Raw genomic sequence first — 24,143 nt, forward strand, 5'->3', positions numbered from 1 at the left:
CCTTCCACTACTCCAGGGGTTCTCAAACTGGGGGTTGGGACCCCTCAGGGAGTTGCAAGATTATTAACTGGGGGGTCGCGAGCTGTCAGCCTCCACGCCAAACCCCGCTTTGCCTCCAGCAATTATAATGGTGTTAAATATATAAAACAGTGGTTTTAATTTATAATTTCACACTCAGAGGCTTGCTATGTGAAAGGGGTCACCAGCACAAAAGTTTGAGAACCACTGCTCTACTCCAGTACCCCACCTGGTATTATTTATGTAACCAACATTATTTATCCTCATTGAATAACGTATGTGTATAAAGCAAACCCCTCGCTCCCCCAAGAACGGGCTTCACTGCCCCTCCACTCCCCTGAATTAATTATTCCAGTGTCGCCCTGAGCAGGATGCGAATTAGGTTTAAACACCAGCGGGACTGCAAAGGGACAAGTCGATTGGGAAATGTGACCAGGAAGCATGGTAAGATCCAGGGCGTAGCTGCCACAGTGAAGTTCCAACTGCTTCGCTGCCACCAGGCCGATGGGACAGATGAGAGGGGAGCAGCCTCTCGGGGGCAGGCAGCTGGCAACACGCAGACCCAGGCCTGGGGATAGAATGACCCAGCACTGGGGCCATTGGAGAGGTGCAAATCTAGGCCTGCAGGACTAGAGGCAGGTTCTCTGATTGAGCCAAAGAGGTCTCTGGTAGCAATAGTAGGCTCTTAACCTCTTACTTGAACAAAGGCCCGTGTTCTCAGGGAGGACTACAGGGACAAGAACAGAGGCATGTCAGAGTGGGAGTCTGGGGCTTTAATCTGACCCACAGCCCAGCTGGACTCCACCAACACTCCTTGTGGGTCAGATTAAAACCCTAGACCCCAATCAACCCTGGAGCCAGCCCCCAGTTTTGCCAATGGCACCAATCTCTCTAATGGGCCAAACTGATATCTCAGCTCCTCACAGCCCTGCAGTTCAGAGTGCTTGGACCCTGACCCGCCCCAGCCTGACGCCCAGTCTCCCTGCACCATCTCTACTGGAAGAGAGTGCTGCGATGGTAGGGAAACAGAGCTGCTGTGGGGGACATCGAGGGATAGCAGAGACAAGTTTAGCTTCCAAGTGTGGGGAAAAAGCCAGGATCTAAAGACCCAGGAACCAGATTCCCTTCTTCCCTCCCCTCCTGGCCAGAGGCTTCTATCCACCAAGCTAGACCTGCCACAGAACCAACCATTCCTGGGGTTTAGAAAGGAGCATCAAGGGAGAAAAGGCTCTGCCTTTTAGCAAACCAAACTTGGATTCTCCATCTGTTTGTGAGGGATCTTGAGAGAAAAGTACAGCTCCCTGCTCCTCTCTTCCCTACTGTTACCAGGCTGGGGCTGTCTAGTTTCTGGGAAAGAGGCCAGGACGTGATGCTGGAAGGTTTCTTCTGACCTGGAGGGCAAGGACAGGATGTTGGGGTAGCACTAGCTAGCGCCACCATGGGTCATGGATATCAAGCTCCTCTGAACAAAGCATGCTGGGAAAGGGGTGGAGTCAGGGGCCTTTATAAGGCAGGCTCTGATACCGCTCAGGGGTGATGCTGTCTCAGGGAGCAAAAACCCAGAGTGTCTGTGAGCAGGGCACTTGGACAGTATATTGGCTGGGCTGGAGAAGACATTAGCGCCCTGAGCTCTATGGAAGTGACTGCGCTGGTCGGTCTGGTGAACATGGCTTTTAAGCTGTTGCTTTTTCTCTGTTCCCCCTTGTACCCCTTTGTACCTCTGCCGTGGTGCATAGGGGATCTGGGCCCACTGTCAGATCAGGCCTTTAAACAGCCCTCTTCTTTCTCACCACATCTACTGTGTGTATTGCGACAGCCGTGGGTCAGGGCCCTGTTCTGCAAGGTGCCGGACAAACAAAGAACTGGACAAGAGAGTCCCTGCCCCCAAATGCTGATGAGCTCGCTTTGTTTCTCTCAATTGCTACACACCTCTGCTCTCCCTGGCTCTGATCGGGAACGGATGCTCCAAAATACCCTGAGCAGCCCCATTCTCAGGGCACCTCGAGATCAGGAAGTCCCCTGTGAACGCCCGTTCTTGCAACATGTCTAGGTCGCTGCGCTTTGGAGAAGAACCTGGCTTTGGGAAGCCTTTCGAGGGCTGCCCATTTCTAGCTCAGACCTGGGTTGAACCCTGAAACCTCAAAGCCTGGATCCTACCAACTGGAGCCTGGGACCACAGCAGCTGCCATGCTGGGGCAGACCAGGAGTCCATCTAATCCAGCATCAAGCATCCCCTAGCTGCATCAGGGGAAGATGTAAGAAATGCTGCAGCAGGCAGCGGTGGGATAACATGCCCCCAGAGGAAGCTTCCTTTTAATCTCTGGTTGAGTCCATCTTCCTTTGAACCCTGCTAACCTCTTGGCCTTAGTGATATCTTGTGGCAATGAGTTCCACTGGCTATTTGTACATTATGTCAAGTATCAGAGGGGAGCTGGGTTACTCTGCATCCACAAAAACAACAAGGAGTCTGGTGGTACCTTAAAGACTAACAGATTTATTTGGACCACTGAAGAAGTGGTTTTTTACCCACAAAAGCTTATACACAAATCAATTTGTTAGTCTTTAAGGTGCCACCACACTCCTTGTTGTATTTGTATATTGTGTTTTGTTCTTTTACAACATTCATTTTGTTCCTTTTCCGTTTCATTGACTGTCCCCTTCTCATCCTGTTAAGGGGCTGGGAACATCTATTCACCTTATCTCCCATTTCTATCAATTCATAATTTTTTACTCCTTCACTAAGTCTACTACTGTTCCAAATTTCTTCATTGGAACACTTTTTGGTTAAAAATGGCTTTTTGATCAATGGAACTTTGGAAGAATTTCCTTTTGATGGAAATTTTCTCTGTGGGGTGGGTGGGTGGGTGTGGAGTGCTCTTTCTTTCTTCACCAAAACCAAGAACATTTTGGATCTCGGTAGAAAAATTGAGGTTTTGGTTTTCAAAAACCTGCATTTTGTGCTGAGAAGGTTTTGTTTTTCACTGTCAGGCTGAGACCCTTTAGTCAACAACTATGCGGGGTGAGGTGTGAGGGGGAGGAAATAATTTTGTAACATTTCCGGTGAAATTTTTTGGCCAGCTCTAATTCTGTCTTCTCACTAAAATAAACAGCCCTACACTTTTCAGTCTCTTCACGTGGCAGTGTGTCCGAGTGACTGGTCCCTTAAGGGAGATGGGCCAGCCCCATCTGTGTCATAATCAGCTGCTTCTCAGCCTGCGGCGGGCATCAAGAAAAGGCTGAGATAGAGCCGTTGCGGGTATGGAACCAAAGGGAGTGGGGAGGCTGGCTGGCTCCTGTGGAAGGCCACAAGCCAGTGTCTGCAGGAGGCCGAGTACTTCAGGGGACCAGCCTGAGGACCAGTGCGCTATACTGAGGCAGGGGAAAGACTCAAAGGTAGCCCTGAAAGGGGCCCAGAGGGATACCCGAAGAGAAGCCCAGGAAGGGCAGAAGAACCTTTCGTTTGTTGGGACCTGGGTCACCCCAGAAGGGGCTGAGTCCATTTATGACTCGGCTGGAGGGCTAAGCCGCAGCTCCAGCACAGACCTGTGTGTAGCTCACAGAGGAGACCCACATCGGGGGAGGGACACTGAGGCAGGGAGTGCCAGCAGTGCCACGCCGGAGCAGAAGGGGGCGGTGCGGGGTGGCCACGCCCAAACACAGGCACTCTCCCTAGAAGTCTAATGAATCTCCACACTGCCCTGTTCCTGCAACCCCCTGCAAGGCAGGGCGCCCGGAGGCGAACAGAGTACAGGGCGCGAAGCTGGGGGTGAAACTGACACACCAGCGCCAGCTCTGCAAGTGAAAACCCCGGCGTACAGTGAAAGCAGGAAACGCAGAGCAGGCCCAGCCCAGCCCCACCTCCCAGCCTGGCAGAGGATTTCTCAAGGCCCTTTGGCACCGTCCCGACTTAGGATTGTTCACCCAGCTAGGGCTGGGGGAGCAGATATCTCCCGGGGTGGGGACTAGCCGGCCCTGCAGGGAGAGCGCTCCGCCTGTGTGATTGGCGGCAGGAAGCAGAGCGGCTGGGCCGGCTGTGGGAAAGCGGCGCAGAGGACTTGTGGGGCTGAGCGAAGCAAGTGGGGCGGGGGAGGGGATCGCCAGTTTCCCTTGACGCACAGAGCAGATTTAAAAATACACTCCCGCCGAACGCGCTTCGTGTGCAACGGCAGACAGGCCGCAGCCCCATCACAGCAGCTCCCAGCCAGGCTGCACAGCTGGGCCAGGCCTGGACAGCCCACGGGGGCTGGGCACCAGAGACTCCCAGCCAGCTGGCTCCAAGGCCAGACAGAAGGGGAGGAAGGGTGGCCTTGTGCTGGAGTCCCTAGGCTGGGATCAGGAGAACTGGGTTCAGTTCCTGCCTGGGCCAGACCGGCCCGGTGCCCCTGGGCAAATGGCTTGCGCTCTCCCAGGTCCCCTTCTGTGGAATGAGAATAATGACGCCTCATAGGGAGGCTGAGGCCAAATCCGGGAGCTGCGAGGAGCACAGGGAAGGGTTTCATGTTAACGGACACTGATCCAGGTGGAAACTTTAGTGAAGGCCCCGGAGGAGCCAGAAGGTAGAAGGACTGGAAGGGACCTCGAGGGGGCCAGGCCCCTGCATTCATGGCAGGACTAAAGGCTGGTCCACACGACGCAGTTATGTCGAAGTCAGGCAACTTACGTTAGCCTGATTATGTCAGTGTCTACACTACAGCCTTCCTCCCGCCGACAGAAGTGCCCTCCTACACCAGCATCATAACTCCACCTCCATGGGAGGTGTCAGGCGTCTGTTGGTGTCGTTAGAGCAGTGCAGTGTCCGTGTAGACGCTGCACCCCTTACACTGGCTGCTGGCTGGCTTGTCCATTTCACGGCAGGTTGACTTATGTTTCCAGTGTAGACATACCCCAAGTATTATCTAGAGCATCCCTGACAGGTGTTTGTCCAACCTGCTCTTAAAAACCTCCAATGATGGAGATTCCACCACCTCCCTCGGCAATTTATTCCAGCGCTAAACCTGACAGTTAGGAACTTTTTCCTAATGTCCAACGTACACCTCCCTTGCTGCAATTTAAGCCCACTGCTTCTTGTCCTATCCTCAGAGGTTAAGGAGAAAATTTTTCTCCCTCCTCCTTGTAACAACCTTCTATGTATTTTGTGGTGACCCTCACAAAGTGACCAAGGACCAGTAGGAGGGTGAAGAGCCCCCAGGGGAGTGGGCATCGGCAGTCCCTCTTCCCCCTTTGCTCTGCTGGGACCCACTCAGGAGATCTGCCGCTCTGCATGGCGCTAATACAGCAATGCCATCAGCTCCCAGCGAAGTCACTGGGACTTTTCCATTGACTCTGAGGCTGAGGGGGTGAAATGGGGCCCTCTTTGAACAGACTCGATCGGATGGTTAATCAGGAGCTGACCCAGACTCGCTGATAGAAAGTCCCAGATCTGGGAAGGCACCGCGGGTGCCAGTGTTGTGTAGTGTGCAGTCTGCTGCCTTTCATCAATGTCCAGTGGATTTGCATGACATCGATTTGCATAACACTACCTGTTTGCATAGTGGGAAATCTTCCTCCTATGCCTGCCGCCTTGCAGAGTTCCAGCTCCCTTAATGGACTTTCCAAATGGCCCTTCACTTGGTCTGTCCCACAGCCCCTACAGGCATCCGGCTGGCAAGTCTCTTGTTTCCCAGAATGCAGTTTCAACCCAGTAGCAACCTGATCAGCGTCTATCACACATGGACTGTGCTTCCTTCCTGCAGGGTGCCGGCTTGTCCTTGCTGCATTCCTGAGGCCCTTGGAGTAGCAGCCTTGTGCACCACAGCTCAGTGTCCTGACTGGACTTCCTCTGTCTTGGGATACAATCCCCCCACAGCTGTCCCCTTTTGGTGTGGCACAGTTGCAGCCAGCAAAGCCCCATGGCACAAGGGTGCAGGAGGAGCTGGCGAGCCCTGCATGAGCCCCCAGCCCGTAACCCACCCGGAGGGGCTGGAACAGGGTTAGAGGGAGTTCATGTCCCTGATTTGAGCTGATCATTGTTAGAACTCCAAGGTCTGCCCCAGCAGATCAGCCCTAGTGAGCTTCCAGGAAGAAAAGCACCATTCCCTTGCTCAGGAAAAATAAGTCTTGAGGTAGGACCCACAGAGAGCAGCCAGCAAAGGACGCCAGAGGTCACTTACAGATCCTGAGCTAACCTGAGCACCCCGAATGCTGTGAGAGCCACGGAGAGCTGCAGCTGGCCAGTGAACATTCAGCACCCTTGCATCGGGCCCCTTGCTAGCGACCTAACTTGCCGCACCAGGTGTGAAAGATTTGGCCTTTCCCCCGCCTCAGTTTCCCCAAATGGGGATTACGATACTTACCCACACTGGCTTCCTAGGCTTAAATGAGGGAATGCCTGCACAGTGCTCTGAACAGGCAAACCACTAAGCATCAGAACAAAGTCATGGCCAGCTGGGACATCCTATGCTGCAGAAATGCTGCTTCATGGGGATAGGGGAGTTGGTCTATTTGGTATCTATACAGCCACCAGCTCTGTAATATCCCAGCCTCTCCTAAATGTTTGAAAACAGACATAAAACTACCCACGTCTCCTCCTTCCCAGCCTGCAGGTGAAATAGCGAGTGGGGGGCGAGGGGGAAGGACAAACAGACGTGAGACACAAGGGCCTACTGTGGGAAAGCTAAATTAGAGAGAGGAGTTTCAGATCCTCCTGGTCCGAACCCACAGGTCTCTCTCACCTGAGTTAAAGGAGAGCCTGGGAGCAGTGGAGGGGCCAGGCCACAGCTGTGCAGCCCTATTTCCAGCCAGCAGAGGGCAGTGGTGTACACTCACTAGCAAGCTCATGACAGTACCATTCCCTGTTTTACAAATGGGGAAACTGAGGCACAGAGGTGGGGAAGTGACTTGCCTAAGGTTACCCCGTGAGCCTGTGACAGAGCTGGGATCTGAACCCAGGAAGAGGCATTCCCGTTCTTAGATCTTGGTCCCACCCTGCTCCTCTCACTAAATCAATGGCACCTGGGAGTCCGTCCCTGAGGCGAGAGTGGGGAGGGACAAGAGCAGCTTGTGCAGCTGCATATAGAGCACCAGGTCCTGGCCGCCTCTTGTCCTCACGCTCCTCTCCCTGGAGGTCTTGTGAGGTCACCAGAACCAGGTGACCTGGTGGCTTGGGTGCTGCTCTGCCTAGCCCCTCCCAGCCAGGGAACTGCTGGAGATGCAGGGCCGGTGGGGGCAGCAGCTGGCAGGCAGGGAGCAGCTGGCCCTCCCACAAATGGAATCAAAGACCAGCCATGTGAATCCCTGTCACAGCCCAGCTCCCAGCCAGGTGACGTTCGGGGGCACGGTGCCCCCTCTCCCGCCCCAGAGAACGTGGGTGGAGCTGGGGGTACTCACATGAGGGTGAGGATTATTATAGCCACGGAACAGATGGCTCAGCTGACCTGCCCAATGTCGCAGAACAAGTTGGTGGCCGTGGCAGGACTAGGCCCCAGGTGCCCTGCTCTGGCCACTAGACAATGCTGCCTCTCACTCTGAGCCAGACAGAGGTGAGAAGGCCTGCCCCGATGGCTGCAACAAATCCTTTCCAGAAGGAGCTGGCGGGCCAGAAGTAGGTAATACGGAGCCCAGAGTTACCGCTGGAGCGGACGAAGGGGGAATAAGGCAGGTGTGTGCCATCTCCGTGCCCCCCCATGAACTCAATAAGCAGAACAAAACACCTCTTTGTCTTGGTGGCTTGTAAATCCTTCGGAAAGCAACCTGGAGTCACTGCTGTACGCTGCTGCACTGGAGGGGTTAATAAGAGGGGTAATGAAGGAGAGAAGGAAACTGCTCCTGTGGGGATGAGGGATAGGAATGGGACCAGATCCAGAATTTAACAACACAAGGAATATCCCCCGCTGCAGGAATCGGAGCTGAATGGACCAGACCCCAGAGGATGTTGAAATGCTGAGGGTGAAGGGGTAAAAGAACTTGCTACCATCTCCTCCAAACTCCTGGCCAGGCCTGGGAAGTGAGGAGACTTTCCCCAGAGCATCCATCGCAGGTGTTACCCAGATCCCAGGGCACGCTGAGCAGGACTTCAGGGGACCAGGAACCTGGACACCTGTGCAGCACAGGTGTGAACTACAAGGACTTGTCTACACCCAGCAGTTGCACCAGTTTAATTCTGTGTGCACCTGTGATGGTTTAAAGTTAGTTCTATGGCTTGAGTTGGTGCCTACAACCCCACCACAGGCTGAGCTCCTGTAAGCCGAGTTGGAACTGCTCTCAGCATGTCCACGTACAAAGTTCCACAGAGCTGAGCAGAGCCGCTGTAAAATCACACCTCTAACTCCACCGGCGTCGCTTGGTGTGTGGAGCACCAGAAAACTCTGCTGCGGGGCACTGGGCCCCAACATTAGAAGCTGTCAGTAAGATCCCAGTCACCCTGCATCTTCCCTTCCCAGCTGCAACACAAGGCAGTTTGTGCTGTAACCAGCAGTTTGGTATAATTTCTGCTCTGCCCCCTCCTGCTTCCAAAAAGCCGATCAGGCCACTTGCTGCACTGCAACCAATGGAAGCAGCCTTGCTGCTGCTGCACTGAAGGAGGCGCTGGGCCAGCATCAGTTAGAGACGCTCCCTCTGATCAGCAGGGTGGATGCAGGAGCCCTGCCAAGAGGCTGCTGAGGGAAGTGGGAGGCGGTGGTGCTGGGGAGGAAGGGCAGGGAAATGGGAGTGGATAATCTGATCTGGGCGGGAGAGGGGCCTGCCAAGCTTTGACACTCGGGAAATGTGAAAACCGCAGTCACCGCATCTTGCCTCAGTTTCCCCACCTGGATAATGGTGATGGCGCCTAGCTCACAGAGCTAGCTCATTTGCTCTGTGCTCCTTGGACAGAAGGGGCTTGAGGAACACTGTTCTTCCGGGAGCGGTGCCCATCACCATGGTATCTGAGCGGTACTGAGTACTACTGTTGGGTACACGGGCAGAGATATTCACCGGTGGACCCCCCCACGTCCCCTGTGATGGGAGAAAGGTCCATGTTGTTATCACCGTTTTACAGAGGGGCAGTGGAGGCCTGGAAGAGATGTGACCTGCTCTGAAGCCCAGTAGGCTACACAGATTCCCATTGACTTCACCGGGCGCAGGATCTGGCCATATGAGAGGGGGCTTGTGCCGGGACTGAAGCCAGGAGTCCTGATTCTGCCCCCACCTGGAGGCAGAGTGATCCCGTTAGCGGGAGGATTAGAGAACGTACCAGAGAGGTTCACCAGCCCCTCTCCCTGTGCAACTCTGCACAACTCCGCTCTGCTGGAGGCGAGCCATTCACTGGGAAGGGGAGAGGACAGCAGCATCTGTTTGCGGGCATTATCACACCCAGCGTAGAGCGGCGGCTGCATTTTCTAGAGGGGTTGGGAAAGGCTGGGACAGCTTTGCAGAGTTGGCCTGAGGGCGGTGTCGACATACACACAATATTGTCTAACCCCCACATAGAGATCCAGGTGCTTATCCCACATCCATCACCGTGGTATCTGGGCTCCTGCCCTGCAAAGTGCTAGGCCTGATCCTGCCCAGGGAACTTGATTTCAAGAGCAGAGCCTAACACTGTATGATCCCAAAGGGCTTCACAGACATCATTTAAAGTCTCAGGCTCACTATCTCCATCCGGCAGAGGGGGAAACTGAGGCATCGGGGCAAAGTGGATTCCCCAAGATTACACAGCTAGTCACTGGCATGGCTCAGGCTATAGCCAAAGGTTCCTGACCACCCGCCAGGCTGGCGGCTGTTCCCTGGAAGGCTCCTTCCTGCCCAAGAGCTGGCTATTGTCGTCCATTTCCTAACTTCAGCAGAGAAAAAAACCACTCCACCGTTATGCAAACGCTTTCTAGGCAGAAACAATTCTGCTTCTGTGGCCCGTATTTCCTAGGGCGGCTCCTCCTATTAGCATTCAAATCTTGGTTTCTGATCTGCTCAAGTATCGATTCCCTGTCCAAAGGCAGACGCCTTTGTTGGCTGCTATTGACAGACCCAAGCTAACGCAGGGAGCCAGGGACCAAGCCAGCAGCTCTAGATGTCATGTGGCTTCTTGAAGGCTGCGCAGGCTGGCTGGGACAACAGCCCTGCCCGTCCCTAGACGTTCTCCCAGCGCCGCCCACACGGGAAGCCCTGGTGCCCAGTAACTGCCCCTCTGGCACTGACAGGAGCAGGGGTCTCCAGGCTGCTCACGGAGCTCAGCGCAGCAAGCGCCTGATCCAGAGCAGCAAGTAGACATGATCTCCAGGAGCCACAGGTCCACCAGAACTTCCTGGTCAGCGCTGCTCTGAGGTTGCGAAAGCCCACGCTCCCCAGCCAGAGCCAACGGCCTTGGTGTACCACGGGAACAGAGCTGGGAAGGGCCCCCCTGCTCTGCCCAGCCTCCCATCGGGCAGGAGAGTCCTGCCCGCCATCCACACACAGGCCTTGCAGTGCTGGAAAAGGTCCCTGTGCTGCAAGGCTTAATTTGTGCCAGGCCTAAGCCCCAGCACCTCTGGGCAGGGTCGGCTCCAGGCCACAACGCGCCAAGCATGTGCTTGGGGCGGCACGCCACAGGGGGTGCTCTGCCGGTTGCTGGGAGGGCGGCAGGTGGCTCCGGTGGACCTGCCGCAGGCGTGGCTGCGGACGATCCGCTGGTCCAGCAGCTCCGGTGGACCTCCCGCAGACACGCTTGCGGCAGCTCCACCAGAGCAGCGGGACCATCGCACCCTCTGCAGAAACGCCTGTGGCAGCTCCACTGGAGCCGCGGGACCAGCTGACCGTCCGCAGAAACGCCTGCAGGAGGTCCACCGGAGCTGCGGGACCGGCGAGCGGCAGAGGGCCCCCCGCGGTGTGCCGCCGTGCTTGGGGCGGCGAAATGGCTAGCGCCGGCCCTGCCTCTGGGTCTGGCAGTTCTGAGCCCCGGCACCTCTGGGATTGGTGCATCAGTTATGAATGTAAAAACACAACAGTTCTGGGATGGCCTCCAGCCAGGCCCCCTCTCCCTGCCTCCCCTGACTACTGCAGGAAGAGGAGAGCTGTAAGATGCACCGGTCCTGAATGAGGATACGTCACAAGCAGGGGTCTGTTCTCCCTGCCTGATGCTGGAAAGAAGGAGCCTCTCCACCACCCCAGGATACTTAAAGGAAACTGAAACAAAGAACAGTAACTACAGGGGGTGTGAGTGATTGCTGGACCCAGGCTAAAAGGAGATTAGCCTGTAAAAGAGAACATTCTGGAACTGGTGAGGATCTTATCTGTATTCAGTTTGATTAGACATAGATTTGCGCATTTCATTTTATTTTGCTTGGTAACTTATTTTGTTCTGTCTGTTACTACTTAGAACCACTTAAATCCTACTTTCTGTATTTAATAAAATCACTGGAAAGAGCAGCTGGGCAGATTTCACTTTCCCAAAGCCCTGCCTCTGCCTTTCAGCATGTTAGCCCTCAATCCTGGCACGGAAACAAGGGCACTTGGACATTCTAGGAACTAGACTCGAACTTCCCCAGAGCCCTGCTGGTTTCTGTAGGTATAAACCCTCAGATCATAGACGGTGGGCTTGGAAAAGTCCTACTATGCTAGTGAAAGCTCATCACCCAGGTATGTTCTCTGGGCTTCAGGCAAACCCAGCTCCAAATGCCTCTAGCATCAAGGTTTCCATCACATCCCCTGGACGCTATTCCGCAGCTGAACAGATCTCAGTACCAGGCAGATCTCAGTTCAGCCTCAATTTTCCTCCGTTCAGTTCAGCCTCAGCCCATTCCCTCGAGGCCCCCTCCACACTTCCATTCCCTGCTCTGGACTGAGCCCACAAGGTGTCCTGAGTGATTGCCATGGGGCCTGTCAGCACGGAGCCTCTCTCGCTAGGAGCAATTCAACAGCAGTGGAGTTGCTGGCTAAGGAGCTGCCAAGCCAGATCAGACTCATCGTCCCATCGGGCTGGTGTCCTGTCTCTGGCAGGGGCTGGGACCAGACCCAGACTCAGTGGACACTCTTGCAATAACATGCCTGGTGGGGAAGCTTCTTCCTGACCCCGGCGGCTGATATTTTACTTCTGCCCTGACGCAGAGCAGTCCCAGCTTGCCAAGGGTGGGCTCCATCTTAGGGCCAGGAGGTGACTGGAGCCCACTCGAGTTGGGACCCTTAAAAATTAACTCATCTTTTCAACCTGACGGCCGCTGTATTCTCCCTTCAACCCACTTCCCTCTCTTCTAGGTAGCATGACCCCACCTTGCACCTCAAAGCCAAGGCCAGTGGTGACTGGCTAATCAGCCACTGGCTCACCCCCTCTGCAGCCAGGGCACGCATGCATCCCCATGTGAGCATCGCCAGCATGCTGGGAAGGGGAGAAACTCAAGACCATGCTGAAATTGAGAGGATAAATACATCACAGATTGCGAGATTCTCCTCTACTACAGTGCTGGGGCCAGCCAAGTCCCTTCACTCCACATGGCTCATGGGAAGTTACTATACTTCTGGTGATGCCTCACATCCACATGCCACACTCGTAATGTGCTCATGATGCATCGGGGCTCGGAGGGTGAGAGAGCTGAGAAACCGACTGGCCCAAGGAGTCCAATTTCCTTGGCCTGTGCAGAAGCAGCCCCCCTAAACAGAAGATTGGTGTCTGTGAGCTGGGTGGGTGGGTCTCAGTCTGTCCAAGGCCCTGGAATGCTGAGCTCAGCGCTGGTCACCCATGTTGAAGAAAGAAGAATTCAAGCTGGAACAGGTGCGGAGAAGGGCTGCTTGAACGGGCAGGACAGCACAGGGCCTGGCTTAGGAGGAGACTGAGAAAGCTTGGCTGGTTTAGCCTGGCGAAAAGCAGGCTGAGCGGGGATCGGATTGCTCTATAAATACACCCCAGGGTGAATCCCAGGGAAGGAGACAAGCTATTGAAGCTAAAGGACAATGTTGGCAGAAGAACAAACGGGGAGAGAATGGCCAGGAAAAGTGGAGGCTGGGAAGGAGGTTTCTAACCCTGCAACAGCCTCCCAGCAGAGTAGAGAGAGACAAGCAACCTAAGGGGCTTTAGGGTGGAGCGTGACAAGTTTGTGAAGGGGACGATATGCCGGGGCTGCCTGGGGACAATGCCCTGGAGATCCCTTCCAGTCCAATGTTATCATTGTTTGGGTGCCCAGCTACAGCCTGGCTCCTGGCGGTGCCGACCACCCTCTGCTCCCGTTGTCTTCATCGTCTGGGTGCCCAGAAACTGAGGGGCCATGTCTGGAAGCCTCTGCCTCAGAAGACATGAACCCTAGTTCCAGCCGTGGCATCGAGTGGCCAGAGAACGGTGGACGTGGGCCATTACTCTCTCCCCCAGGAGACTGCAGGGCAGTGTGGGGCAGCTTTGCCTGGCTGATCCTGTTTGCCCAGGGCAGGCCTGGCTCGTCCTGGAGAGAGACCAGGCCCCATCTCACAGGAGCATCACAGCCCCCCTCCTCCACCCTGCACCAGCCCAGCCTGCCAGAGAGCAAGGCTGCTGGGCGGCTGGCCCAGGGGCAAGGGGATGGGGGGCTGGAGCCCGCTGGGGAAGGATTTGGGGGGGATCTCTAGCTGCCAGCTTCCGTGCAGCCTTTGGAAGGATCCTTCCTGCCACAGCCCGTCGAAAGGACGAAGGGCTCCGGCCCCGGCCACATGTGAGGTGGGGGGGGGAGCACAAGTGTCCCAGGCCTGACGCACACAACATCTGCAGGCCTGAGCTAGCAACAGGAAGTAAACAAACCTCGCCCCAGGAACCCAGCCCGCCCCTCCCCACGCGCCCGCTGGCGACTGAGATACCAGCGCTGCCCTGCTTCTGCGTGTGCCCTCCACACACTGCCACACCCCGCCACACACACTGCCCCACACGCACAGCCCTACTGTCCACCCCCACACAGTCCCACATCGCCCTTCTGTACACCCCCACTCCACACACCCTGCCCTGCTGTACACCCCCCTACACATTGCCCCACATGCACAGCCCTACTGTCCACCCGCACACAGGCCCACATCCTCACACTGCCCTTCTGTACACCCCCATCCCACACACTGCCCTGCTGTACACCCCCACACACACTGCCCCACACGCACAGCCCTACTGTCCACCCGCACACAGGCCCACATCCCCACACTGCCCTTCTGTACACCCCCACCCCACACACCCTGCCCTCCTGTAAACCCCCACACACACTGCCCCACATGCACAGCCCTACTGTCCACCTCCACACAGTCCCACATCCCCACACTGCCCTTCTGTACACCCCCACCCCACACACCCTGCCCTCCTGTACACAGCCCACACACTGCCCCACATGCACAGCCCTACTGTCCACCCCCACACAGGCCCACATCCTCACACTGCCCTTCTGTACACCCCCATCCCACACACTGCCCTGCTGTACACCCCCACACACACTGCCCCCCACACACAGCCCTACTGTCCACCCCCACACAGTCCCAATTTCCCACACTGCCCTTTTGTACACCCCCATCCCACACACTGCCCTGCTGTACACCCCCCCACACACTGCCCCACATGCACAGCCCTACTGTCCACCCCCACACAGTCCCACATCCTCACATCGCCCTTCTGTACACCCCCACCCCACACACCCTGCCCTCCTGTACACAGCCCACACACTGCCCCACATGCACAGCCCTACTGTCTACCCTCGCACAGTCCCACATCCTCACACTGCCCTTCTGTACACCCCCACCCCACACACCCTGCCCTGCTGTACACCCCCCCACACACTGCCCCACACGCACAGCTCTACTGTCCACCCCCACAGGCCCACATCCCAACAATGCCCTTCTGTACACCCCCACCTCCCACACTGCCCTCCTCCTGTACACAGCCCATACACACGCCACAGCCTTCACCACACACAGCCCCCACCCCCACACCGCCCTCCTGTACACTCACTCCCCACTGCCCCACACCACACCCAGCCCACACTCACACCCAAACCTCACACACCGCCCTCCTTCTGTACACTGCCCACACACCCCCACAGTCTTAACCACACACAGCCCCCACTCCCACACCGCCCTCCTGTACACAGTCCTCACTCCCACACCCAGCCCCCTCCTTCTACAGCCCTCTCACTCCCACCTCCCTTACACTGCCCTCCCCTCTCACACACAGCCCCCACCCCTACCACACACACGGCCCTCCCTTGTCACACACACACACGCACAGCCCCCACCCCCACCCCCCTGCCAGCACCACACCACACACACTGCCCTCCCTAGAGCCCGGCCACAGATCCCCAACAGACATGCTGCCCCCACCTTTCATGGCCCCCCTCCCCCACCATCACCACCCTGGCCCCCTTGCACTGCCTCGCCTCCTCTGTTGCCCCCACCCGTGTCACCCCAGCCCTGACGGGTCCATCCCCGGCCCTCGCCCACCGCCAGGCCCTAGCAACGGGCTACGAGCCCAGAGGAGTCTACAGGCTGCCCGCACAGCCTTGCTGGGGCAGCAGGATTGCGTGGGGCAGGGGCGGAAACACCCCAGGGCACCTCCCTCTGCCCAGCAATGATCCTCATCCGAGGCTGCTTCAGCAAGAGGAAACTGGGGCCAGGACACACCGGCCGGCTGGCAAGTGATTCATAACGACCGCCCCCCACCCCCCCGGAAGGGAAAACAACTCATCTTGCACTCAGCAGAAAAGGGAAGCAAAACCCTCTCTGTTTTTCAGACGCAGAATCCACCCCCAGCCCCTGCCGAGAACTCTGCCCGGGCAGGGGTTTTCCACCCAGAGGAGGGAAAATGTGCCAGCTGCTGAATGCTGGGGCACACCAATGGAGCCTGGCCCCCTCCTTAATGGGGCCTGCCCATTGTCTTTCCCGCCCCCCATCCCGGCCTGAGTCCTTCCACTAACCCTGCCCCCGAGACCCTCGGCTGAGGCCTGGGATTCTCAGCCCCAAGGTCCCTCCCCTCGGATGGTTACGTGCACACTACTGTGGCTTGGCGCCATGACTCACGTTCCCCCAGCACTCCGCCAGCATCCCCCGCACCCCTGGGAAGCTGGGTGAAAACACATCCCCGTAGCTCCCAGGTACAAGACTGCTTAGCTTATTAGCCCTAGCAAGAGCCCAAGCTCCCAGTAGCCTGGCTTTGGGGGGAGAGGGTGGCTGGTTTGAAAAGCTTCCAGCCTTTTGCAAAGGACTGCGTCCATGGTAAGAGCTGCCTTGGGGCACCTGTCAGCCCATGAAGGGGTAGCCTGGGTCTCTCCCCTTGGGCTGCAGTAACCTGAAATATTTGTCCTGCTGTGGCACCTAGCTGTCCCCACCAGGGTCAGGGCCCTGTTGTGTTACAGTGTGTTGAACACCTATTTACAGGCCCAGTGGAGCAGGAAATAAACTGGTCTCTGTGCAGCCTCCCCCATTTCAATCCTCTTCTGAAGAGGAAAATGAATGGCCATACAGTGTCCTTCACTCTGCTACACACACACGCTCACGCTCTGTCAGGGAGCAAAAATACCTGGAAGCCGTCTGTATCTCCATGGGAGGGGAAGAAGAGGCTAGAGAAGTGTCTGACAGCTAGGACGCCTGGGTTCTACTATAGGTCCTCGGAGAGGGTATGGGCTAGTGGCCGGAGCAGAGGACAGGGAGCCAGGACTTCTAGGTTCTCTTCCACCTTAGAAGAAACATAGGCCTTGCCATACGGGATCAGTCCAGTGCTTCATCTAGTCCAGTATGGCCAGCCAGTAAAGAACAGCTACACCCAGTTCTAATGGGAACAGTGCCTCTTTCAGAGCAGCACGTCTACCAAACCCCTTAAAAAATGCAACAGCACTCCCTATCTTAAAGGAGCCAGAACTCGACCCGGTGGACCATTCCCTTTCCAACCTCCCAATCATGGGCATGACCATGGAGAAAGTAGGAACCACCACGCTCCAGCAACAGGGGACATCAGTCAGCATCCCAGATGCCTCCGGAGAGATCCAGGGGCACCAAATGGTAACCTCCTTGTGGCCATGGACACAGATAAGATCTTCACGGTCCTACCACTGGGCCCAAGGTACTGCTAGGTCGCCCACTTGACACAGCAGGAGCTGATGGCCCAGCTTCCCAGTGGCTCCTGTCCTCCCGCTCCAGCCATGCTAGAGACCTGAAGTGCTGCTGGTCAGAAAGGAGAACGGCTGCCCAAGAGATGCTGCCTCTGCCTTCCATTGAAGGCATGCAGACCCGATTCATCCAAACGGCGAGAAAGCTCAGAGCCATGTTTGACTCCTCAAAACACCCTTTTCTCCCCCAGCTCGTTAGGAAACCTGGTCCCTTCCTCCTGGGAATCCAGACATGTGTCACCTCCAGGCCGGGTTACTGTAACCGAAACTAAATGTGATGCTGCCACGCAGGTTCCAGCTATCCACCTCCATGGCTCAGACCAGTGTGAGCACCTCAGACCCATGCTCAAGTGCCTCCACTGTATCCCAGTCGGCTTCCGAGGCCAGTTTAAGGACTTGGCCCTAATTTAAAGCAATTAATGGATCAAGTCCCTGCTGAATTTTGATCCGTGACCCACCACCACGGCTGCGCTCCTCTGGACAACGCAGATCACAAAGCGCACGAGTGCTTGGGTCAAACATTCTCAGTCCAGCGGATCTGTCTGTAGAACAATTGTCCAGAGGAGCTCAGGAGAACCCAGAGACTGTCTTCAGGAGACACTGCCAAACCTTCTTCCTTTCTGGAAAAGGCTCTCCATCATCCAAATAACAGTCACCAGGCTGAACCCGCTAAGCCCTGCCAAGCGGAATTGAATTCCGAAAAAGGGAGACATGACAGAGACTCCACCAAGTCCACTAGGGACTTTGCTATTGCTACTGATTTGAAATTGAAATGTAAAAGGACTCGTGCCCAGCGGAGTGATTGCTGTTCCCCTGTGTTTCCTGCTTTTGATACATTCAAAGAACGCCTTGTGATTTGTTCTGATGTCTTTGGCTGGGTTCTCCCTGAACACCACCTTAGCCCTCCCAACCCCCATCTAACACGCCACCTGCTCCAGCCCGCGTGCAGCCAACAGAAAGGAGCTCCATTTTCAGAAGGATGCTGCTGTGGCTTGGAGGACATAGGCTCTTCTTGACTAATTTCTTCATTTATTTTTTTATCAGCTGCTACCTTTCATTACCTTTCCTCCCCAGCTACCATGCATGCCCTAGACCTACCAGTCTTCCCAGCAATATAAAGCTAGCTTCCAGGACCTCTCTCGTACATCTCCTTATGTCACTGGTAACATAGGCTCCTTCCTGCACATGCCAGAAGCCTCTCTAAAGGTCTCCTGAGATCTGCTACATGTGGACCCAAGAACCATCTCACTGAATTGATCTTCTGGTCACTACCTACCCAGCGATTGCTAATGATCAAATCCACCATCTTTACAGCCTATGTGTCTCACAGCTACCCACCCTGTCACTTTCTTCCTATCTGCTTTGATAAAGTCCTCCAAGCTTCTTTAATTGCAACTCAGTGGCGACTGGATGTCTCTCTAAAAGATCTGTCCTAGTTCCTCCTCCCTCTCCCTTCCCCCCTCCCCCAGTTTTCGGGCACAAAGCAGGAATGGGTGAGTTTCTCTGGCCTGTACTGCAGGAAGTCAGACTAGCTGATCAGAATGGTCCCTTCTGGCCTTAAAAATCTACAGATCTGTGAACTAACATCCTATTTGTCATCGGCTTTATCTTTCAGTTTACTGTCAGGTTTTGTATAATGGCCAACACCCTAGTATCTAACTAGCAAGAGTGAATTTTTTTTTGTTTTAAAAAAACAATCAAAGGGTTAACCAAAAAAAGTAGCAGAAGGCAAAGGGTTCAGCTTTAGAAAAAGGCGAGACAATCTTCTGTAAGGCTAGAATTAAGGATAAAAAAAGACAGAAAGTGACACAGCCAGCGTTCAAAACTAAACAAAGGGGAAAGTGAAACTGAAAAGGCCACAAATAGCTAAAAAAGGAAGATCAGGCTTAGAAATAAGTTAATAGAGAGAAGGCTGAGCTTGAATATCATGAAATAGGGATAAAGTCAAGGGTTTAAAACTGATGAAATTCTAGTGTTAATTATGCACAAAATAGGAAAATGTATATGTATAGAGAGAGAGAGAGACATAAAAGCAATTTGAAATGTTTTAAAAATTAAATCGTTATTTTAAGACTAATAAGGGCCAATTCTGCAAATAGTTATCCACGCACTTCATGTTAGTGAAATGTGTAGTTCCATGGGACTTCCATGTTTCAAGTTAAGCATGATCTTAAGTGTTGACAGCACTGGGGCAAGGTCCAGAGTGGTAGCCGTGTTAGTCTGTATCAGCAAAAACAACGAGGAGTCCTTGTGGCACCTTAGAGACGTACAAATTTTTTTTGGGCATAAGCTTTCATGAGCTTCATCAGATGCCTAGAGGGGAACATACAGTAGTGAAGTGGGTTCTAGCCCATGAAAGCTTATGCCCAAATAAATTTGTTCGTCTCTAAGGTGCCACAAGGACTCCTCATTGTTTTGGGGGCAGGGTCTGTGTCTTCACACGAGGGGGCCCCCAACCTGACCAGGGCTGCTAGACACTACAGCAATGTAAAGACTCTTAACCAGTAATGCCAGAGGGATAATAGCTCCCTTCCTTACCCAGGTGGCCGGGAGGTTTCACTCATTTGTGTTTGTAAACTCCTTGGGATGCAAGGTGGGATGGTCATTCCATGCACCAGAGAAGCCTCTGCTACTAATTCTCCGAGCTACTCATGAGCGTGCACAGCCTTCAACACAGAAAGCAGCTCGGAAGTGTGAAGTACCAGTATGATAATCAAGGCTGTTCATACATTGGAATAGCCCCTGGCTGCTCGAGGAAGGGAAGGGAGGGGGCCCTCCTGTGCCCTCCAAAGAGATGAAATAATCGTAACCATACAGTAACAAGGAGAACCCAGGGGAAACCTCATTCCATAGTATTGCACAGACGCCTGGACAGTGAGCGACTTCCTTAACAACCAAACAGTCACCGCAACAAACCGCCCCACTTAGAGGAGGGGCTGCATTGGGGTTTAGAGCACACGCTCACATTTGGTGAGAATGGTCTGGTCTCACTTTTTCCTTGAGCTGCCTCCACCTTATTTCAGCTCTGTTCCACTCGCTCCTCCTGAATCTCTAGCACTGTCGGAGACAGGCTACAGGGCAAGGTGAACCACAGCCTCTCATCTCTTCCCTCCTGCCTGACTCCAGTTCTCCTCTGATTCACCTCTACCCCTCCACTCTCACCCATACTGCCTGATCCCTGTTGGATTCAAACCAGTGACCTAGCTGTCAAAAGCCAATTACTCACCCAAGTCCTTGGGAATCGGTCTATTTCTTCTGTAGCATCAACAACTTAAAATGCATTGCGCAAAAATACAATTTACAAGGCTTAGTGTGCCTGCAAAAATATGCAACAGGCCTTAAATACATTGTGATGCAATGGTGTGTATGTATGAGCAGTCACATCATTGCCCTCTGCTGGACAGAATCAGAACTTCTAAACTGTGTGTCATGTGCCCTATAGGGCAAATGTCTAATGGAGATCATCCTTTAGCGAGAAAGGCAGGGATCTCTGCTTTGGAAGCTGGAGAATCTCATGTCTATCCATGCTGGTGCCACAAAGTTTCAAGCAGCCATGCTGCATAGCACAGTGTCAACCATGACATTGGGGTGGCCCTGGCTTTTTTACACTATTTGAGGCTGTTTCTCATTCTAAGGGGGGTCTGTATTCTCCAGGCAGGGCCGTCTCCCCCACACCATCCTGATGAGCTCAGCTTTCCAGCTCCTTCCTCCTTGACTTCAGGTCTAACCACCACCACTGGTAGCCAATGACACTGGCGATGTCAGCCCAGGAAATCTGACCCTATGGGTACATCCACTTAGGCATCATCCGGGAACTGCCCCTATTCAAACTGTTTGTTAGCAGCCCCCTCCATCCTAGCTCAGGCCTGAGTCACTGAGGTCTGATGCCCACTTGTATCCCTAATAAAATGGGAAGCTGCAAACATTAGTTCTTAGCCTTTTAGTAACACACAAAATGATGTGACATAATGAAAAGGCAGCAGAGCCCAAGGAGGGCATCTCAGCCCAGTTCCCATGGTCTCAGCTCGCCTGGGATTGTGAGGGTGAAGACACGAGCGGCAGGGCAGGGATAGACAGAGTCACTGTCTCCAAGGCCAGAAGGGACCCATGAGTATAGCACAGGCCAGGGAACATCTCCACAATAATCCCTAGAGCAGAGCTTTTACAAAATGAAGAATAAAATCCACTCCCAGCCCTGGGAGGGGATCTTCTCTTCCCCTCCCCCACTCTGAACAAAACCCAGGCCGTGATCCTCCCTGAGACAATGAGACACCAAGGAGGAGCCCACAGCTTTCCGATTAACAAAACCAAACAAACGCTGATGACTTTCTGCCCTTAACATGCTGCCTGCTCTAGCTCAGCACAAGAAGGTAACAGCCCAGCTGAGCTCGGCATGGAACAGCTCAGATGGAGAACCCCTGGGCCAGGCTCAGCTTGGCTCAGTTTAGCCTGGCACAGCATGAGTCAGCCCAGCTCCCTGCAGCACAGCTCAGACTGACCTAACAACAAGGGAAACTCCTACTTGTTCTGGGCCAAAGCCAAGCCTAGCTCGGAGGAGGGCTGGGAAGCAGGACCAGAGGGCCAGGGAGGATGGCGAGTGCCAGGCTTGTGGGGGAGGGCACAGGGCAGGCTGTGTTCTCAGGACAGACCTTCTCTCTTAGAAAAAACAGAGCTAGCCAGTCTGCCCAGGCTGCATGCACCCGGCTCCCCGGAGGAGGCAGTGACACAGACGGGCGCACCCCAGAGCCGGCTGCTTCACCATTTTCCTCCTGGAGTTGCACCTTTTCAGACTGCAGCGCAGCACAGCACGGCCCGGCATGGCACAGCCCGTCTCAGCCCAGCTCAGCCTTGCCCAACTCAGCCCAGCTCAGCCTCGCTCTGCCAAGCACAGCCCAAGTCAGTTCTGCCCATCTCAGCCTCTCCCAGCCTGGCCCAGCCCATCTCAGCCTGGCTCAGCCTCTCCTACTACAGGGCAGCCCAGTTCAGCCTTGCCCCACCCAGCCCATCTCAGCCTCTCTCTGCCTGGCCCGGCACAGCCCAGCCTGGCCCGGCTCTGCCATCTCAGCCTGGCCCAGCCCATCTCAGCCTCTCCCAGTACAGCCCGGTCCAGCTCAGCCTTGGCCGACCCAGCCCAGCTCAGCCTCTCCTGGCACAGCCCAGCCCGGCCGAGCCTCCATCACAGACAGACCCAGCAGCAGCTGTTGTCAGCTGCAGGCGCCTTTGGTGAAAACTCTTCTTCCTCCTCTTCTCCTTCCCCCTCCCCCGTCACTCCAGCCCCACAGCCCGACCCCTGCTTCGCCCCCCAGGCTCTCTCCTGCTCCCGCTTTGCAGGCTGCAGCCTGGTCCCGGGAAGCGCCCTGACCCCCTTTCCACCAGACAGGCATCGCACCCCACCCAGCGGCACCCAGCCCGCTCCGAGGGGACCCGCCCATCAGAGAACAGACAGCAGCTGCGCCCACCCCGAGGGACCCCACCACAGGCGCACTGCACAGCAGCATCCACCCCGAGGGACCCCCCCAGAGGCGCACTGCACAGCAGCATCCACCCCGGGGGACCCCCCCAGAGGCGCACTGCACAGCTGCCCCCACCCCGATCCGCGGGGACTCGCCTTCCAGAGGGCACAGTGCATCAGCACCCACCCCGAAGGACCCTCCCCAGAAGCGCACTGCACAGCTGCCCCCACCCCGAGGGACCCCACCACAGGCGCACTGCACAGCAGCATCCACCCCGAGGGACCCCCCCCAGAGGCGCACTGCACAGCAGCATCCACCCCGGGGGACCCTCCCATAGGCGCCCGGCACAGCTGCCCCCACCCGAGGGACCCCCCAGAGGCGCACTGCACAGCAGCATCCACCCCGAGGGACCCCACCACAGGCGCACTGCACAGCAGCATCCACCCCGAGGGACCCCCCCAGAGGCGCACTGCACAGCTGCCCCCACCCCGAGGGACCCCACCAGAGGCGCACTGCACAGCAGCATCCACCCTGAGGGACCCCCCCCGAAAGGCGCACTGCATAGTGCCCTCACCCCGTGGGACCCTCCAGAGGCGCCCGGCACAGCTGTCCCACCCGGAGGGACCCCCCAGAGGCGCCCGGCACAGCTGCCCCCACCCCAAGGAATCCTCCAGAGCCGCCCGGCACAGCTGCCCCCCCCGTGGACCCCCCCAGAGGCGCCCGGCACAGCTGCCCCCCCGTGGACCCCCCCAGAGGCGCCCGGCACAGCTGCCCCCCCCGGGGGACCCCCCAGAGGCGCCCGGCACAGCTGCCCCCCCGTGGACCCCCCCAGAGGCGCCCGGCACAGCTGCCCCCCGCCGTGGACCCCCGCAGAGGCGCCCGGCACAGCTGCCCCCCCCGGGGGACCCCCGCAGAGGCGCCCGGCACAGCTGCCCCCCCCGGGGGATCCCCCAGAGGCGCCCGGCACAGCTGCCCCCCCCGGGGGATCCCCCAGAGGCGCCCGGCACAGCTGCCCCCCCGGGGACCCCCGCAGAGGCGCCCGGCACAGCTGCCCCCCCCGTGGACCCCCCCAGAGGCGCCCGGCACAGCTGCCCCCCCCGGGGAGCCCCCCAGAGGCGCCCGGCACAGCTGGGAGGCGGCGGCCGCCGAGCTAAGGGGCGCGCCCCGACCCCCTCTCCCGGAAGGCCGGGGGGCGCGGCGGGGAGGCAGGACTCACCGTGGCTCATAGCTCGGGGCGGCGGGGGGGTGCGCGGTGAGCCGGGTGTTTCTCGGCTGGGGCGGCCGCTGCTGCTGCTCGCTCCCGGTGCAGAAGGAAGTGACTGAGGCCAGAGGAAGTCTGCAGAGCCAGGCACCAGAGAGCGTGAACAAGGAAGTTTCTGCTCCCTGGCTCTTACTTCCCCTCCTCTACCCCTGAGCACTGTCTGCTGAGGCCAACTCTGCTCCAGTCCTCTCCCCTGTGTGCGCGCATGGCCCTTCCCCCCAATTCCTCCTTCCCCAACCAGATCCCAGCCCTGCCCCACCATCAGCCTTTCCTTGGCCGGTCGTGCCACACCCACAAAGAGGGACCCCCAAATCTCTGGGGCGGGGGCTGCACCCTGAGGCTGCCACCTTCTGTTCAGCCGTCCAGGCTCTAGTCGGCTCCTCCGGCCTGGCA

General features: G+C 56.4%; 1 protein-coding gene across 1 annotated transcript in view; it reads right to left on the reverse strand.

Annotated features, from left to right (window-relative positions):
* Positions 1-23,915, reverse strand: part of RHOG (ras homolog family member G) — a 35,309-nt gene extending 11,394 nt beyond the window's left edge. Inside the window, exon 1 of the mRNA XM_050925450.1 lies at positions 23,706-23,915. The gene's annotated coding sequence lies outside the window, so the exon portion shown is untranslated. The remainder of the gene's footprint in view (positions 1-23,705) is intronic.
* Between the last annotated feature and the right edge of the window lie 228 nt (positions 23,916-24,143).

The sequence above is a fragment of the Gopherus flavomarginatus genome, chromosome 1 (genome assembly GCF_025201925.1).
Source record: "Gopherus flavomarginatus isolate rGopFla2 chromosome 1, rGopFla2.mat.asm, whole genome shotgun sequence".
Lineage (NCBI taxonomy): Eukaryota > Metazoa > Chordata > Testudines > Testudinidae > Gopherus > Gopherus flavomarginatus.